Below are 19473 nucleotides of genomic sequence, written 5' to 3'. Positions count from 1 at the left end.
ATTTGTACAGAGGCAGTATAATGCTTTCATCATGTGTATCCAGACCTCTTTTAATGCACCCCATGATCCTGTTTGCCTTGGCAGCTGCTGCCTGGCACTGGCTGCTCCAGGTAAGTTTATCATTAACTAGGATCCCCAAGTCCTTCTCCCTGTCAGATTTACCCAGTGGTTTCCCGTTCAGTGTGTAATGGTGATATTGATTCCCTCTTCCCATGTGTATAACCTTACATTTATCATTGTTAAACCTCATCTGCCACCTTTCAGCCCAAGTTTCCAACTTATCCAGATCCATCTGTAGCAGAATACTATCTTCTCTTGTATTAACTGCTTTACATAGTTTTGTATCATCTGCAAATATCGATATTTTACTGTGTAAACCTTCTACCAGATCATTAATGAATATGTTGAAGAGAACAGGTCCCAATACCGACCCCTGCGGTACCCCACTGGTCACAGCGACCCAGTTAGAGACTATACCATTTATAACCACCCTCTGCTTTCTATCACTAAGCCAGTTACTAACCCATTTACACACATTTTCCCCCAGACCAAGCATTCTCATTTTGTGTACCAACCTCTTGTGCGGCACGGTATCAAACGCTTTGGAAAAATCGAGATATACCACGTCCAATGACTCACCGTGGTCCAGTCTATAGCTTACCTCTTCATAAAAACTGATTAGATTGGTTTGACAGGAGCGATTTCTCATAAACCCATGCTGATATGGAGTTAAACAGTTATTCTCATTGAGATAATCCAGAATAACATCCCTCAGAAACCCTTCAAATATTTTACCAACAATAGAGGTTAGACTTACTGGCCTATAATTTCCAGGTTCACTTTTAGAGCCCTTTTTGAATATTGGCACCACATTTGCTATGCGCCAGTCCTGCGGAACAGACCCTGTCGCTATAGAGTCACTAAAAATAAGAAATAATGGTTTATCTATTACATTAGGAGGCTAATTTGCATATTCCAGGTGCCTTCTGGGAGAAGCGAAGTCTCCCTAAGCTAGAAGATTGTTGGGTACAGCCGGGACCAGCTGCTTCGAAAGCATCACCAAACCAGGGATTCAAGCTTCAGGAGGCTAATTTGCATATTCCAGGTGCCTTCTGGGAGAAGCGAAGTCTCCCTAAGCTAGAAGATCGTTGGGTACAGCCGGGACCAGCTGCTTCGAAAGCATCACCAAACCAGGGATTCAAGCTTCAGGAGGCTAATTTGCATATTCCAGGTGCCTTCTGGGAGAAGCGAAGTCTCCCTAAGCTAGAAGATCGTTGGGTACAGCCGGGACCAGCTGCTTCGAAAGCATCACCAAACCAGGGATTCAAGCTTCAGGAGGCTAATTTGCATATTCCAGGTGCCTTCTGGGAGAAGCGAAGTCTCCCTAAGCTAGAAGATCGTTGGGTACAGCCGGGACCAGCTGCTTCGAAAGCATCACCAAACCAGGGATTCAAGCTTCAGGAGGCTAATTTGCATATTCCAGGTGCCTTCTGGGAGAAGCGAAGTCTCCCTAAGCTAGAAGATCGTTGGGTACAGCCGGGACCAGCTGCTTCGAAAGCATCACCAAACCGCGTGCCGTAAGAATTTTTGCCTGTAGGACATTATTGCAAGAGAGCTTGGCTGAGTAGATTACACAAGAAGGAAAGCACACAGCAAGTCAGCAGGATCTAGGAGCAACATGGCAGATGTGACAACCTACATGGTGAGCTGCAGCATGTGCTACATGTTCACAGATCGACCAGAAGAAGAATCCAATTTCACCTGTCAGAAGTGTAGACTAGTGGCCCTTTTAGAAGAAAAGGTGCGGGGTCTGGAAAAAAGAATAGCAACTTTGAAACTCATCAAAGAGAATGAAGACTTTCTAGACAGAACAGAAGCATCTCTACTGGTCACAGAAGGTGCAAAAAGTGTCAGAGAACCTCCAAAAGCAGATGAGTGGAAGCATGTGACCAAAAGAAGCAAGAAGACCATGGAGAAATCACCAACCACACAACTGAAGAACCGATATCAAATCTTTGTAGAGGATGAAGATGGCACACCTAAGAATGAAGCAATACCAGCAAGCAAAAAAGAAAAGGGCACACAGCAACAAGTGACAGCAAAAAGTACAGCCAAGAAGCAAAGAAGAGTGGTGGTGGTGGGAGACTCACTACTGAGAGGCACCGAAGCAGCCATCTGCAGACCGGACATAACTGCAAGAGAAGTATGCTGCCTTCCAGGTGCGATGATCAAGGATGTGACCGATAGGATACCAAAGCTCTTCAGCTCCAAGGACGTCCACCCATTTCTTCTGATACATGTTGGCACCAATGACACGGCAAGGAAGGACCTACCGACAATCTGCAAGGACTTTGAAGAGTTGGGGAAGAAAGTAAAGGAACTGGATGCACAGGTAGTTTTTTCTTCTATCCTTCCAGTAGACGGGCATGGCCCCAGGAGATGGAACAGGATCCTTGATGCAAACAACTGGCTAAGACGATGGTGCAGACAACAAGGATTTGGATTCCTGGACCACGGTGTGAATTACTGGTATGATGGACTCCTCGCCAGAGACGGACTACACCTCAACAAACCTGGGAAACACACATTCGCCAGAAGACTCGCTACACTCATCAGGAGGGCGTTAAACTAGAAGAAGAGGGGACGGGAAGAAAAACATTAGACTCGAACAAAGATGACCCAGGAAAACATACTCAGAAGGGAGGTAAGAACATTTCTAAAGCAATCCACAGTGAGGAGATTGGAACAAAACAAAATCCTCTAAACTGCATGCTCGCAAACGCCTGACAAACAAGATGGAAGAACTAGAAGCAGAAATATCTACAGGTAACTTTGACATAGTGGGAATAACCGAGACATGGTTAGATGAAAGCTATGACTGGGCAGTTAACTTACAGGGTTACAGTCTGTTTAGAAAGGATCGTAAAAATCGGAGAGGAGGAGGGGTTTGTCTCTATGTAAAGTCTTGTCTAAAGTCCACTTTAAGGGAGGATATTAGCGAAGGGAATGAGGATGTCGAGTCCATATGGGTTGAAATTCATGGAGGGAAAAATGGTAACAAAATTCTCATTGGGGTCTGTTACAAACCCCCAAATATAACAGAAAGCATGGAAAGTCTACTTCTAAAGCAGATAGATGAAGCTGCAACCCATAATGAGGTCCTGGTTATGGGGGACTTTAACTACCCGGATATTAACTGGGAAACAGAAACCTGTGAAACCCATAAAGGCAACAGGTTTCTGCTAATAACCAAGAAAAATTATCTTTCACAATTGGTGCAGAATCCAACCAGAGGAGCAGCACTTTTAGACCTAATACTATCTAATAGACCTGACAGAATAACAAATCTGCAGGTGGTTGGGCATTTAGGAAATAGCGACCACAATATTGTGCAGTTTCACCTGTCTTTCACTAGGGGGACTTGTCAGGGAGTCACAAAAACATTGAACTTTAGGAAGGCAAAGTTTGAACAGCTTAGAGATGCCCTTAATCTGGTAGACTGGGACAATATCCTCAGAAATGAGAATACAGATAATAAATGGGAAATGTTTAAGAACATCCTAAATAGGCAGTGTAAGCGGTTTATACCTTGTGGGAATAAAAGGACTAGAAATAGGAAAAACCCAATGTGGCTAAACAAAGAAGTAAGACAGGCAATTAACAGTAAAAAGAAAGCATTTGCACTACTAAAGCAGGATGGCACAATTGAAGCTCTAAAAAACTATAGGGAGAAAAATACTTTATCTAAAAAACTAATTAAAGCTGCCAAAAAGGAAACAGAGAAGCACATTGCTAAGGAGAGTAAAACTAATCCCAAACTGTTCTTCAACTATATCAATAGTAAAAGAATAAAAACTGAAAATGTAGGCCCCTTAAAAAATAGTGAGGAAAGAATGGTTGTAGATGACGAGGAAAAAGCTAACATATTAAACACCTTCTTCTCCACGGTATTCACGGTGGAAAATGAAATGCTAGGTGAAATCCCAAGAAACAATGAAAACCCTATATTAAGGGTCACCAATCTAACCCAAGAAGAGGTGCGAAACCGGCTAAATAAGATTAAAATAGATAAATCTTCGGGTCCGGATGGCATACACCCACGAGTACTAAGAGAACTAAGTAATGTAATAGATAAACCATTATTTCTTATTTTTAGTGACTCTATAGCGACAGGGTCTGTTCCGCAGGACTGGCGCATAGCAAATGTGGTGCCAATATTCAAAAAGGGCTCTAAAAGTGAACCTGGAAATTATAGGCCAGTAAGTCTAACCTCTATTGTTGGTAAAATATTTGAAGGGTTTCTGAGGGATGTTATTCTGGATTATCTCAATGAGAATAACTGTTTAACTCCATATCAGCATGGGTTTATGAGAAATCGCTCCTGTCAAACCAATCTAATCAGTTTTTATGAAGAGGTAAGCTATAGACTGGACCACGGTGAGTCATTGGACGTGGTATATCTCGATTTTTCCAAAGCGTTTGATACCGTGCCGCAATGCCATCTCCTGAGCTCTGTGAATGGCCTTCCTCTTATCGTCTATGGTGGCCTCTTCTCCCAGAAATGCCAACTCCTCCTCGTACCACACAACCCACTGACTTTTTTGGGTATTTACCTCCGGCTGCAGTCTTTCCTCCATTTGCTGTGAGGATCCTTCCTCAGTGTCATCTTGCAGGCGAACTCCTTCCAAAGCCTCAATTAGCTGCTCCTTGGAGAGTCCTTTAAAACGGACTCCTACTTCATGGGCCTTTGTTTGTAGGTTCATCGCAGTCCAGCTCTTGTACTCTGCGGTGCTGGTTCCCAATGTTGATGGGCCTTTGTCCTCCATTCCTTCTGCTCTGATCCCACTGCTGCCAACCAGTTTGTGACGGGGTGTACAGCAGAGCAGGAAGGGACAACAGGCCGAGGGATGATCCAATGAGATTTATTAAAGCAGGGAGCATACAACATCAAATATCCATAATGTCCTTCAAGTCCACTAGAAGTCCACAATAAGCCCAAGGAAATAACCAGATCTGGAGGTGCTTTCCAGTAATCCCGCACCCGATAAACGAAACAATAGTCCTTCCACGAGTCCAACAGAACAGATTCGGGGGCACCTCCAGATAATCCTTGTGCCAGCTAACAAAGCAATGGTCCACATGAGTCCAAGGGATCCCAAAACAATCTCACGAACGACGAGATATGTCCTCAGCTCAAGTCTCATCCCGTACGCTTCCGCAGTCACAGATGGACGTGGGGTCTTGCCTCAGCTAAGAATCCCCACTCCTTCCCCTTTAAGGATCAACTCACATCTGATCTCAAAAATAAGAATGGATTATCTGAGCTCCTGGGATCCGCCCATGAAGGGGGGTAGGGGTCACACCTTCTATTCAATGGTTGGGTCCACCTGAAGATTCTAGACTGGTCTGCTCCTCTTAGTCTATAAAGTATGTACATATGACTAGCCACCTGCTGTGAGAAAGAATGGCTATTCTTCACTAGTGGTGTTGACAAACCTTAATTACATTATAGCTTAGGGCTGCAAGTATTGGGTGAAGGAGACATATTGTTACAGGTGAACTCCCAGCACAAGAAAATACATAAATTACAGCTAATAGAAACCAGAGAACAGTTACATACATCAAATGGCATATTATTCAAATACAGGACAGGGCAAAAGTACATATCATGACAGACATGTCTCTAAATATTAGGAAAAAAACAATAATTCTATCAACTGTTTTTATCTTAACCAGAAAGAAAACACTTAAGCAAATACAAAAGAAGATTAAAACACATGTAAGTTTGTATGTTAGTAAAATCATAAGAGTAAGTTCAAAACAATTTTCAAGCACATATCATACTGGCAGCAGTGGGATGAAAGCACATGCAAATTTTGTCTGTTTTCATAATTATAAGAATAAGATCAAAAGATTTTCAAGAACTCTTACTGCTGAGTCATACTCAGCATGATTAAGTAGGCTTCCTTAGAGTAAGTGAAGTACATTTGACAACATTTAAAATTAGTGCATGTTGGAAAAAGGGCATGTCTCTAAACATTAGGAAAAACCAATGATTCTATCAACGGTCTTTATCTTAACTGAAAACCGAAAAATCATACAAATACAAAAGAAGATTAGATCACATGCTAATTTGCATGTTAGCAAAATCATAAGAATAAGTACAAAAACATTTCAAGACCTCATAATACTGGCAGCAGTGGGATTAAAGCATATGCTAATTTTGTATGTTAGCATAGTTATAAGAATAAGATAAAAAGGTTTTAAGGAACTCTTACTACTGGCAGCAGTGGGATTTGAACCTACAGGTCTGTTGTCAAATGGTTAAGTCTCTAAACAATAGGAAAAACCAATGAATCTATCAACTGTCTTTTCCTAAACAGAAATCCACACACTCATGCAAATACAAAATCATAAGAATTAGATCAAAAGGTTGTGAAGACCTACTGGCAGCAGTGGGATTTGAACCAACGCCTCTGAAGAGACTGGAGCCTTAATCCAGCGCCTTAGACCGCTCGGCCATGCTACCTTTAGCAGCATGATTTTTAAGATTCCTTATCTTAACTGAAAACCACTAAATTATACAAATACAAAAGATTAAATCACATGTTAATTTGCATGTTAGCAAAATCATAAGAATAAGTACAAAAACATTTCAAGACCGCATAATACTGGCAGCAGTGGGATTAAAGCATATGTTAATTTTGTATGTTAGCGTATGTATAAGAATAAGATAAAAAGGTTTTAAGGAACTCTTACTACTGGCAGCAGTGGGATTTAAACCTACAGGTCTGTTGTAAAATGGTTAAGTCTCTAAACAATAGGAAAAAACAATGATTCTATCAACTGTCTTTTCCTAAACAGAAACCCACACACTCATGCAAATACAAAATCATTTGAATTAGATCAAAATGTTCTGAAGACCTACTGGCAGCAGTGGGATTTGAACCCACGCCTCTGAAGAGACTGGAGCCTTAATCCAGCGCCTTAGACCGCTCGGCCATGCTACCTTAATATACTACATGAAAAAAGCTTCCTTAGAGTAAGTTTAGTGAATTTTCCTACATTTTAACTTCTTCAAGGTGGAAAATGGATAGGTCTCTAAGCAAAAAGGAAAAAGCAATGATTCTATCTACTGTCTTTTGCAAAACAGCAAAGCATGGACTCATACAAATACAAAATAATAAAACACATGCTAATTTTTCTATTAGCAAAATCATAAATATAAGCTAAAAAGTTTCAAAGTAGAAATACACTGGCAGCAGTGGGATTTGAACCCACGCCTCCAAAGAGACTGGAGCCTAAGTCCAGCGCCTTAGACCACTCAGCCATGCTACCTTTAACAGCATGATTTTTACGATTCCTTATCTTAACTGAAAACCGCAAAATTATACAAATACAAAAGATTAAATCACATGTTAATTTGCATGTTAGCAAAATCATAAGAATAAGTACAAAAACATTTCAAGACCGCATAATACTGGCAGCAGTGGGATTAAAGCATATGCTAATTTTGTATGTTAGCATAATTATAAGAATAAGATAACAAGGTTTAACATAGCATAATGTTCTAGAATAGTCTGTTTAATCGCCGCATACTCACAGTTCCCCCGAGGGTCCATAGCTCTATAGGCTTCAGCAGCTCCACCCTCTAAGAACCCCACAAGATGTCGAACTCGCTCCCTTTCCGGGACTTCCATTAATCAACACTGATGCTCAAAGTCCTGGAAGAAGCCCTCAATGTCACCTGCAGCCTCATTAAAGGGCTTAAAGTCTTTGTGGGACACTCTGGGGAGTTCCCTCATGGTGGGTGCTGAGGTTACAGTCTGTCTGGAGCTTCTAGCTGCTTCCAAAGCGATCTGCTCCAGCAATGCCATCTCCTGAGCTCTGTGAATGGCCTTCCTCTTATCGTCTATGGTGGCCTCTTCTCCCAGAAATGCCAACTCCTCCTCGTACCACACAACCCACTGACTTTTTTGGGTATTTACCTCCGGCTGCAGTCTTTCCTCCATTTGCTGTGAGAATCCTTCCTCAGTGTCATCTTGCAGGCGAACTCCTTCCAAAGCCTCAATTAGCTGCTCCTTGGAGAGTCCTTTAAAACGGACTCCTACTTCATGGGCCTTTGTTTGTAGGTTCATCGCAGTCCAGCTCTTGTACTCTGCGGTGTGTTGAAGTCGAGATTTTCTCTCAATTGGAAACCAACCTCAGGTATTGTTGATAGGTACCTATAGTTAGGAGAAATAAATCAGAGAGACAGACAGCAGTTGTCTTTCCAATATAATCTGTTTTAATCCCGCCCCAGCCTTCTTTTATAACCCAAAAGTCACAAGGTTACAAGGAGTATAGGTTACACAAGATTTGGCAAAAACAAACTTATTTACTTGATGGCTTGTCACCCATTCCCAAGATAGAATGCGGGAATGCTTTTTACATATTTCTTGTCAACAAGGGATTTGACTAAACTATGTAGGTTATTCTGTAAAAAGGGCATAACAGATGTACATCCTGGAAAGGATATCAACTCCCAACCTATTGACGTTCCTCCGAGAATAACTGACCTTCTACTGAAATGGAATGTCCGGGAGACTGGACGCAAGGAGACTTAGATGATAATACTTGACTCCTTGCATAGAAATACATTTTATTTATTTCAGATTAACCATTTCTTTCACAATTCCCCTCTTTTTATCATCTAATTTACCTTGCCCTATCTGATCCCTTCCTACCACTAGGTCTGCAGGATAGCCCTACTTCACGAGATACACAGCTGGTCTATTGTATGTCATGGGATGCCAGTCCTGCTGCGCATCCATTCAGACTATACCTGGGAATCAGACCCACTTTCCCTTGGTTGCCCTGGTTATTACAGGAGGTACTAAATATGGGGAATTGCTATAGGATGCATATATATATTGGGTTATTACTATATTAACGCGTATATGAGTATATAGAAATTGGATAAATAAATGTATATAGTTTTCAAAGCATAAATGCAAAGTTCATATTTGAAGAGAGTTCATTTGATAAAGAATTCTTGTTGAAATCTTGTGAGCTTCTTTCTTCCCGTTAGACCAACGGCTTTCCACATTGCATACAGTCCGATAGGTCCACGGAAGTTTGCTTGTTGCAGAAGATGCATTCACGCTGGAGTGAAGTTATGAAGGTAGTCATCATTACTTGAGTGGACTTTACTTCTGAATCAGTATCGATTTTTACTTCACGTTTACCTGGAAAACAGTTGCATTTAGAACTGAGAATTTTCTTAACCAATAGTACAAACAACTTTACAGCTATTGCCAGGATCAAAATAACGAACACAACTTGAATAAGAAAATGCATTATTCCTGACAGCCATCCGCCTATTCCCTTGAACCAATTTAAAGGATTTAGCCAGGAGAGCCACTCAGGGAAGGGCAAACTTTCCAGTGAATTAGCTTTTCGTACTCCTTCCTTGATTAACCTTGCTTGCTCTATGTCATGGCTAATTCTCATAAGTCCAGTGGGATCTATATAGTGACAGCATGCAGGTCCCACCACCTGACAGAATCCTCCCTGTGAGGCAGTGAGATAGTCAAGGACCATAGAGTGCTGGTTGGTAATTACTATGAGCTGTTTAGTATATGCGGATTCAACATTAAGAGCGTCAAACAAATATTCAGTTACATTATCAAAGATATCTCCCAGTTCTTCTATCATTTGAGCATTTCTTACGGTTCCAAACATAAGTCCAAGGGGACCAGTCATTATCATCCCTGTTTTAAGGTACCAGGGGGTCTGCATTAGATGGCCTTTTTGTTTTTGTGTGGATGGCACACTTCGTTTTATTATCATGTGGTCTGGAATATTATTATATGGAAAATCTTTTTCTTCCCATACCCATGTGGCTGGCTCTAGTCTGGCCAGAGTACAGGCGCCTTCTGCTCCCCGGGGAATCCACCTGTATGCATTACTCCCACATACAATGTATATTCCTTTGGGCAACTCAAACTGATATTCACTTGTGAGAGCCACTGCTATCGAAACCAGGAGTGTAGTATCAGAATATAGGCACCAGGAATCATCTAAATCGGTGGTGACTGACCTATAGTATTGTAGTGGCTGGCATTGGGGAGTAGTATTAATGCTTATGGACATTTCAGCTGCCCCATCTCCAAGCTGGCCCTCCCTGGTTTCTTCATCTATATGGACAGCTTCTCTTTTCTTACATAAGTTAGTGTCTCCTCCCATAAAGAAATAATTTCTTGACCAGTTGGTGTTATGCAGCATTCGTTCTAGACAGACACCCCTATAACATTGGAGTTTATCTTCCTTGGGGAAAGGGACCTTGGCAGCAAAGCTAACTTTCAGCTCCTGATCTGGAACCTTTCCTATATAATTCCTGTCTACCTCTCTGTTTCCCCAAGTGCCATCATTATCCTTGAATTCAAATAGATTATTTGGACGCTTACTCAAGGGGTCTTTGTTTCCAGTAAGATTAAATTGGAACCATGTTTGTCTAGTCCATCCTGTGATGGGTAAAGCAGCAGCAGTCTTACTCTGCTGCTCAGACAGGTCTAAAGGTCGCATGTCCCAACACCCCCTTACGAACAGGTCTTCTTCAGATAATGGAGTTACAAAATAAGGCATAGTCTTAGCCGCAATGGGGGCATGGGAACAAATCCAACAATTTGACAAGTTTCGGGCCTGTACAATATAATTATGATACTGGACAAATTTATTAGTCCACTGTTTGGACAGATCACTATCCCAAATCTCAGGTATTTCATTGCTTAGTTTACCATATACCAAGGAAACAAGCATGAGAAATGTAAAGGAATAGTACTTTCCTAGTATCATTTTTTAGTTCTTGTGGAATCTTTTGCAGTGAGATGCGTGGATCCAGGCAGGCTTTCCTTCCAGCTTGACTGAAGTTGGTGTAGTCAGCTGGACTTGATATGGTCCCTCAAATCGGGGGTCAAGGCTTTTTCTCAGATGCTTTCGTGTCACCACCCAGTCTCCAGGCTTGAGGTCATGCGAACCTGGCAGGGAGGAGGGATCTGGAATGGAACTAAAAACACGGGTGTGAATTTGTTGCAATATTTGTTGCAATGCGCCAACATAAGCTGTCATATTTGAATGAGAAACTTGCATCTGCTGAGGGAAATACAACCCTGTTTTTGGAGGTCCCCCAAAAAGAATCTCATATGGACTCAAACTGGTCTTTTTGGTTGGTGTAACCCTTACTGTATATAATGCAATGGGAAGACACTCAGTCCATGGTTTACCTGTTTCGGCCATTGCTTTCTGAATTTTCATTTTTAGAGTACCATTCAACCTTTCCACCTTACCGCTGCTTTGTGGATGGTACGGAGTGTGGAATGATTGCTCAATCCCCAGGGCTTGAGTGATTTCTTGACACACCTGTGAAGTGAAGTGACTACCCCTGTCACTTTCAATAACCTCGGGTACTCCAAATCTGCAGACTACCTCTGATAACAGTTTCTTTGCGACAGTGCGTGCATTAGCACAAGCACAGGGCCAAGCTTCTGGCCAGTTGGAAAACAAATCAATGCACACTAGCACATACTCATAGGTGCCTACCCTTGGAAGCTGTATGAAATCAATTTGCACTCGCTGAAAAGGATACAATGGTCTGGCGGTGCACTTTGGCGGCACCTTCACCGTTTTTCCTATGTTATGGCAGGCACAGATTACGCATCCCTGTATGAATTTGGCAGCAGCATAGTGGAAACCTGGAGCGACCCAACTTGCTTTTACCTGACTTACCATTGCATCCTTGGACTGATGCGTTTTGCCATGAGAGAGAGAGCACATCATGGGGAACAATGCCCTTGGAAGGCAGTACTTACTGTCGACTCCCCACAGACCATCTTCTTCCTTCACACATAGGTGCCTTTGCCAGTCTTCTTTCTCCGGTGTAGAGGCCTGTTCTTGCAGGCTCTGAAGTAGTTGCAGGTCCATCCCCCCGGACACCTGTACAGTGTATATCTCTGCGGGGAGAGGAAAAAGTGCAGCAGCTTTTGCTGCAATGTCAGCTCTGTTATTGCCTTCGGCTTCTCTAGTGCGCTCTTTAGTATGAGCCTGCACTTTAATTATTGCAACTCTCTTTGGCAGTTCCAGTGCTCTCAGGAGTTGAGCTACCAACTCTGCATTTTTAATGGGTTTACCAGAGGAACCAACAAACTGTCTGCTTTTCCATATGGGACCGTAATCATGGCAAATGCCAAAAGCATAGCGACTATCCGTAAAAATGTTAGCTATCAGATGTTCAGCCATTATACACGCCTCAGCAAGTGCCCTTAATTCAGCCTCCTGAGCAGACATCCCAGGTGGCAGTGCTTCACTTTTGACTACACCATGTTGGTCAACTACAGCATACCCCGTGTGGGGTACGCCATCCTGATAAAATCGTGACCCATCCACATAGAGCTCTAGATCTGCATTTGGAATTGGTGTCTCTTGCACATTGGCAAGCGGTTGTGTTTCTGCATCCATAAGCTCAAAGCAATTATGCTGAGCTTCAATTTCTTGGTCATCATCTGTTTCTGGCAGCAAAGTGGCTGGGTTCAAAACAGTACACCTTTTTATTGTCACATTTGGAGGTGTCAGCAAAGCCACTTCATATTTTGTCAGCCTGTTCATTGACAAATGTTTTGTTCTGGCTTGGAGCAATAACTCCTGTACAGAGTGTGGTACTAGAATCTCCAAAGGATTGTCCAGCACCAAATCTGCAACTTTTTCTTTTAGTACTGCACATGCAGCAACTGCTCTGATACATGTGGGTGCTCCCTTGGCCACTATATCCAGTTGGGCGGAATAGTATCCCAAAGGGCGATGTTTTCCTCCATGTTCCTGTGTTAATACACCTTTAGCATGTCCTCCCGATTCATGACAGTACAAACGAAAAGGGAGGTCATAATTTGGTATTCCCAGTGCTGGGGCAGAGAGAATGGCTCCCTTCAGGTCCCTGAACCCCTCTTTGGCTTCAGGGGTCAGCTGGTAAGGCTGCCCCTTGTTGCATGTGGATAGTACATCAAAGAGGGGCTGCATCAATTGAGATGCAGCAGGAATCCATTCTCGACAATAGCCTATCAACCCCAGGAATGTTCTGAGTGCAGGGATTGATGCGGGCTCAACTGCTTGGCTAATAGCCTTTTTCCTTTCTGGTGTTATGTGCTTCAACTGTGATGAGATGCAGTGTCCCAAAAACGTAACCTTTTCCTTTGCTATTTGCAATTTTTCTTTGGACACTTTGCATCCCTCATGATACAAAAAGATCAGTAGAGACACTGTTTCATTTAAGCAAACTTTTCTGTTGGGGGTACATAGTAGTAGATCATCCACATATTGCAGTAGCTGCACCTCACCATTTTCAGGGTGCCAGGAGAGCAGAATTCCCGCCATGGCCTCAGAAAACAAAGAGGGAGATGTTGCTCCTCCTTGAGGCAGGCGTGTCCAACAGTACTGTTTACCTGCATGGGTGAATGCAAACAGCAGTTGGCTTTCCTCATCAATAGGCACCGAGAAAAAGGCATTGCTTAGATCTATTACGGTGAAACATTTTGCATTGCTTGGAATTTGATTCAACAGAGTGTGTGGGTTTGGCACTATGGGTAGGTCAACAATCATTAGTTTGTTAATTTCTCTTAAATCATGTACCATGCGGTAAACCGCTGGTTGTCCCTCTGTCTGTTTCTTTTTTACCGGAAAAAGAGGTGTATTATATACGGATTTTCTCTCGGTCAATATTCCTGCTTTCAGATACGTTGATACCTGAGTGGAGATGGCCTCTGTCTGTTCTCTACTTAAAGGATACTGTCGGATACGTACCGGTACTGTTCCTGGTCTTAATTTTATTGATACAGGTGATATTCTCAACAATCCCACATCAGTTTTGTCTTTTACCCATAGTGCTGGTGGTACTTGTTCAAGCATCTGCTGGACTTCCGTATCTTGCTCAATCGGGGGGTTTTCGGAATCATCCAGCACAGTCATTGACATCATAGTAGAAAGTATTTCTTCTGACAACGGGCCTGCAACAGTAATACCTTTCTTTCCAAATTCAATAATTGCATTTACTGCATTTAGAATGTCTGCACCTATTAAATTTAGTGGGCATTTGTCTGAAACTAGCAATTGGGCACACAAATCAGTGGTGTGTGCTATTCGCACCTTCATAGGCTCAGTTTCATACAAAGGATGAGTCGTTCCTCCAGCTCCTAGCCCTGGAATCGTTTTGCCTGTCATGAATCGTTGTGGCATATCCTTTTTTCGTATAATAGTACGGCTCGCCCCCGTATCAATCAGGCAATCTAATTGCTTCCCATTAGGAAGTTGTAATTGTGTGATGGCCATTGGACCATCCCGCGGGGGAACCACTATTACAGAAGTATGCCGGGGGCTGCCAAATTCCTAGTCTGAAGTATTTCCGTCCTCCTCTGTCATTACCATTGCAACATGGGTTGGGTCTGGTTTGGTTGCCGTTCGTCGGGGACAATTTCTCTTAATATGCCCCCTTTGGCCACAACCAAAACAGAGCCCCTTCTTTCTACATTCCTCCGAGTCAGGTACCCCATATCTTTTCCCCTGAGCGCCCTGCCATGTTCCTCTATTTTGCAACCCTGCTGCCTGTACTGCGGTTTTGACAGCATTATTGAAAGCATCTGGGGGTATGTTGACCATAACTGGGGTTGGCTTCTGTTGTTTCTTTGCCTTTTTACTGTTAATCTGATCCTCTACCCCTCTAAACATGGGAAGGGATTGGTCAAGGGTGGCATAGATGCATTCTGGTCGTACACGCATTACTTCTGTCCGTATCTCTTCCCTGAGTCCTGTCATGAACATATTTTTGAGAAATCTAGCTTCTCTTGGATTCTTTAGGTCATAGTCATGGTCTGTAAATACGGCTGTACATCTAGCATAAAATCTGTCAATCGGTTCATCTGCCCCCTGAAATACCTCTGGTAACCCTGATGCTAGTTCCTCTGCCTGTTTTTTGGCAACCACAAGTAATCTAGCTAGGAACTGCAGTCCTGAGTCCCTAGTTTTCTTGTCCTCTGGTACAGCGTGTATTGCAGTATCTACTTGGACTGCCTTTACCTTTTCAACCAGTGGCACTCCGGCAGAAATACGACATAGTGGCTCTAAGTCATTCCATGCAGCATGCTCTCTGCTGAACCGCTTCCATCTCTCAGCATCCAAACATCCATTACTCGGCATTCCTGCCTTTTCTAAAATCCTTGCTGCATTCCTTACAGCCTTTTTGCCATGCTCTAGACCCACCAGGTCCTTCATTTTATATCTTGGATCCATATTTTGTCCTGACCTAGTAAATCTAGCACCCATAACAGCCGTCAAAGGGAGCGACCCCTGTCTTCGGTCCTGCTATGTACTCTCCGGAATCCACTGATCTATTAGAATAGTCAGTGATTCCTGTTCCCACGGCAATTAGCTATACTGCAGCTCTCTGTTCTTCCCTGATGCTGGAGTAAATTCTTTCAAACAAATAAATACATACCCACATGAATATTGCAATTCCAAAAACTAGCGCTAAATATTCATCATGCAACATCTGAGATCCTACTGAAATATGAGTATGTCAAATCAATTAAAGAATCTTACTTTATGAAGTATCAAAATTATAGTCATGAGTGACCATATCCTGCCACTGAGGCATATACCATCTAGTCCTTATAATGTATGCCCAACTTTTATTCAGTGCCTGAGGGTGTGGGACTACGTGACAAGAGAACACTCTATATAACTTATTTCTTCGGCTATATTGATGTGGAAATACAGGTGACAAATGCACTCTTTCCAAATACCAATCTTCCTCACCCCCTACTTTCTTTTTTACTATAGTGACAGAACACAGACAATGTGTACAAGGCATATAGTATTGAAAAAAACTTTCCTAGGTCCTGCAACAACCAGATAGACACTAAATGCTTTTTCTAAAAATGCTCTAGATGTAATTTATAAACAGACCTAATATTCTTGATTATCCAAGCAGACAAAACTGCAGTAATAAACCATAATAATGTGATCGATCATCATATACAAAGCAAGGATAGCACAGACAATGAGATAAATAGAGCATATATAACAAGGCATAATATGATTTATACTACCAATCAGAAACTAATTTTAGCAGTACTGCACAATAAACAACAATTAAACAACAAGATATAACAGTAAAATCCGGAACCAGTTTGGATGTAAGGTATTTTGTGAATGCACAATCTGGACCACAGCATACAATTCAGACAGGACACAATGTTTTGACAATTGACAAAATTGACAATAGTTAGCAGCAACATTTAACGGGACAGATGGGTTTGCAGGTGAATTTAATTACTGTACCACAATTTAAACACACAAGCAAAATCAACAGTGACGGATAACGGATTATGAAGACTATCATTATAAGATAAAGAAATAAAAAAACAAAAATACAGATATTACAACAGATAACACAGAACACAGATGTTTTCTACCTGAAGGGATTCCCGTTAGAAAAACCCTGCAGACTGACCTTCTACCGGCCTCCCCGTCCGGAGAGACAGGAAAAGAAGTGCGAGCAATAGCTCACTTACCCGGGTTCTAATTTTCCCCCCTCTCTCGGACCAGGCGGTAGGCAGCCGTGTTCAGTCTGGAACGGTAGTCGAAGGGGAATGGAGTGGAAATCTCGCTGGGAAGCCTCCAAGTTGTTGAAGTCGAGATTTTCTCTCAATTGGAAACCAACCTCAGGTATTGTTGATAGGTACCTATAGTTAGGAGAAATAAATCAGAGAGACAGACAGCAGTTGTCTTTCCAATATAATCTGTTTTAATCCCGCCCCAGCCTTCTTTTATAACCCAAAAGTCACAAGGTTACAAGGAGTATAGGTTACACAAGATTTGGCAAAAACAAACTTATTTACTTGATGGCTTGTCACCCATTCCCAAGATAGAATGCGGGAATGCTTTTTACATATTTCTTGTCAACAAGGGATTTGACTAAACTATGTAGGTTATTCTGTAAAAAGGGCATAACAGATGTACATCCTGGAAAGGATATCAACTCCCAACCTATTGACGTTCCTCCGAGAATAACTGACCTTCTACTGAAATGGAATGTCCGGGAGACTGGACGCAAGGAGACTTAGATGATAATACTTGACTCCTTGCATAGAAATACATTTTATTTATTTCAGATTAACCATTTCTTTCACAGGTGCTGGTTCCCAATGTTGATGGGCCTTTGTCCTCCATTCCTTCTGCTCTGATCCCACTGCTGCCAACCAGTTTGTGACGGGGTGTACAGCAGAGCAGGAAGGGACAACAGGCCGAGGGATGATCCAATGAGATTTATTAAAGCAGGGAGCATACAACATCAAATATCCATAATGTCCTTCAAGTCCACCAGAAGTCCACAATAAGCCCAAGTAAATAAACAGATCTGGAGGTGCTTTCCAGTAATCGCGCACCCGATAAACGAAACAATAGTCCTTCCACGAGTCCAACAGAACAGATTCGGGGGCACCTCCAGATAATCCTTGTGCCAGCTAACAAAGCAATAGTCCACATGAGTCCAAGGGATCCCAAAACAATCTCACGAACGACGAGATATGTCCTCAGCTCAAGTCTCATCCCGTTCGCTTCCGCAGTCACAGATGGACGTGGGGTCTTGCCTCAGCTAAGAATCCCCACTCCTTCCCCTTTAAGGATCAACTCACATCTGATCTCAAAAATAAGAATGGATTGTCTGAGCTCCTGGGATCCGCCCATGAAGGGGGGTAGGGGTCACACCTTCTATTCAATGGTTGGGTCCACCTGAAGATTCTAGACTGGTCGGCTCCTCTTAGTCTATCTAGTATGTACATATGACTAGCCACCTGCTGTGAGAAAGAATGGCTATTCTTCACTAGTGGTGTTGACAAACCTTAATTACATTATAGCTTAGGGCTGCAAATATTGGGGAAGGAGACGTATTGTTACAGGTGAACTCCCAGCACAAGAAAATACATAAATTACAGCTAATAGAAACCAGAGAACAGTTACATACATCAAATGGCATATTATTCAAATACAGGACAGGGCAAAAGTACATATCATGACAGACATGTCTCTAAATATTAGGAAAAAAACAATAATTCTATCAACTGTTTTTATCTTAACCAGAAAGAAAACACTTAAGCAAATACAAAAGAAGATTAAAACACATGTAAGTTTGTATGTTAGTAAAATCATAAGAGTAAGTTCAAAACAATTTTCAAGCACATATCATACTGGCAGAAGTGGGATGAAAGCACATGCAAATTTTGTCTGTTTTCATAATTATAAGAATAAGATCAAAAGATTTTCAAGAACTCATACTGCTGAGTCATACTCAGCATGATTAAGTAGGCTTCCTTAGAGTAAGTGAAGTACATTTGACAACATTTAAAATTAGTGCATGTTGGAAAAAGGGCATGTCTCTAAACATTAGGAAAAACCAATGATTCTATCAACGGTCTTTATCTTAACCGAAAACCGAAAAATCATACAAATACAAAAGAAGATTAGATCACATGCTAATTTGCATGTTAGCAAAATCACAAGAATAAGTACAAAAACATTTCAAGACCGCATAATACTGGCAGCAGTGGGATTAAAGCATATGCTAATTTTGTATGTTAGCATAGTTATAAGAATAAGATAAAAAGGTTTTAAGGAACTCTTACTACTGGCAGCAGTGGGATTTGAACCTACAGGTCTGTTGTAAAATGGTTAAGTCTCTAAACAATAGGAAAAACCAATGATTCTATCAACTGTCTTTTCCTAAACAGAAATCCACACACTCATGCAAATACAAAATCATTTGAATTAGATCAAAATGTTCTGAAGTGCAGCAGTGGGATTTGAACCCACGCCTCTGAAGAGACTGGAGCCTTAATCCAGCGCCTTAGACCGCTCGGCCATGCTACCTTAATATACTATATGAAAAAAGCTTTCTTAGAGTAAGTTTAGTGAATTTTCCTACAGTTTAACTTCTTCAAGGTGGAAAATGGAAAGGTCTCTAAGCAAAAAGGAAAAAGCAATGATTCTATCTACTGTCTTTTGCAAAACAGCAAAGCATGGACTCATACAAATACAAAATAATAAAACACATGCTAATTTTTCTATTAGCAAAATCATAAATATAAGCTAAAAAGTTTCAAAGTAGAAATACACTGGCAGCAGTGGGATTTGAACCCACGCCTCCAAAGAGACTGGAGCCTAATTCCAGCGCCTTAGACCACTCGGCCATGCTACCTTTAACAGCATGATTTTTACGATTCCTTATCTTAACTGAAAACCGCAAAATTATACAAATACAAAAGATTAAATCACGTTAATTTGCATGTTAGCAAAATCATAAGAATAAGTACAAAAACATTTCAAGACCGCATAATACTGGCAGCAGTGGGATTAAAGCATATGCTAATTTTGTATGTTAGCATAATTATAACA

At 41.7% G+C, this 19473-nt stretch overlaps 3 non-coding genes across 3 annotated transcripts; all 3 read right to left on the bottom strand.

Moving 5' to 3' along the window:
- Window positions 1-6928: 6928 nt before the first annotated feature.
- On the bottom strand, window positions 6929-7010 carry TRNAL-AAG (transfer RNA leucine (anticodon AAG)). Its single transcript has one exon. It is a non-coding gene; the product is annotated as a tRNA-Leu (tRNA).
- A 246-nt stretch (window positions 7011-7256) lies between these two features.
- TRNAL-UAG (transfer RNA leucine (anticodon UAG)) lies at window positions 7257-7338 on the bottom strand. The gene has a single exon. It is a non-coding gene; the product is annotated as a tRNA-Leu (tRNA).
- Window positions 7339-19194: 11856 nt separating this feature from the next.
- Window positions 19195-19276, bottom strand: TRNAL-UAG (transfer RNA leucine (anticodon UAG)). Its single transcript has one exon. It is a non-coding gene; the product is annotated as a tRNA-Leu (tRNA).
- Between the last annotated feature and the right edge of the window lie 197 nt (window positions 19277-19473).

Source organism: Ranitomeya imitator, chromosome 4 (assembly GCF_032444005.1).
Source record: "Ranitomeya imitator isolate aRanImi1 chromosome 4, aRanImi1.pri, whole genome shotgun sequence".
Lineage (NCBI taxonomy): Eukaryota > Metazoa > Chordata > Amphibia > Anura > Dendrobatidae > Ranitomeya > Ranitomeya imitator.
Note: the sequence above shows the minus strand (reverse complement) of the source record. Positions and strands in the feature narration are given on the sequence as shown.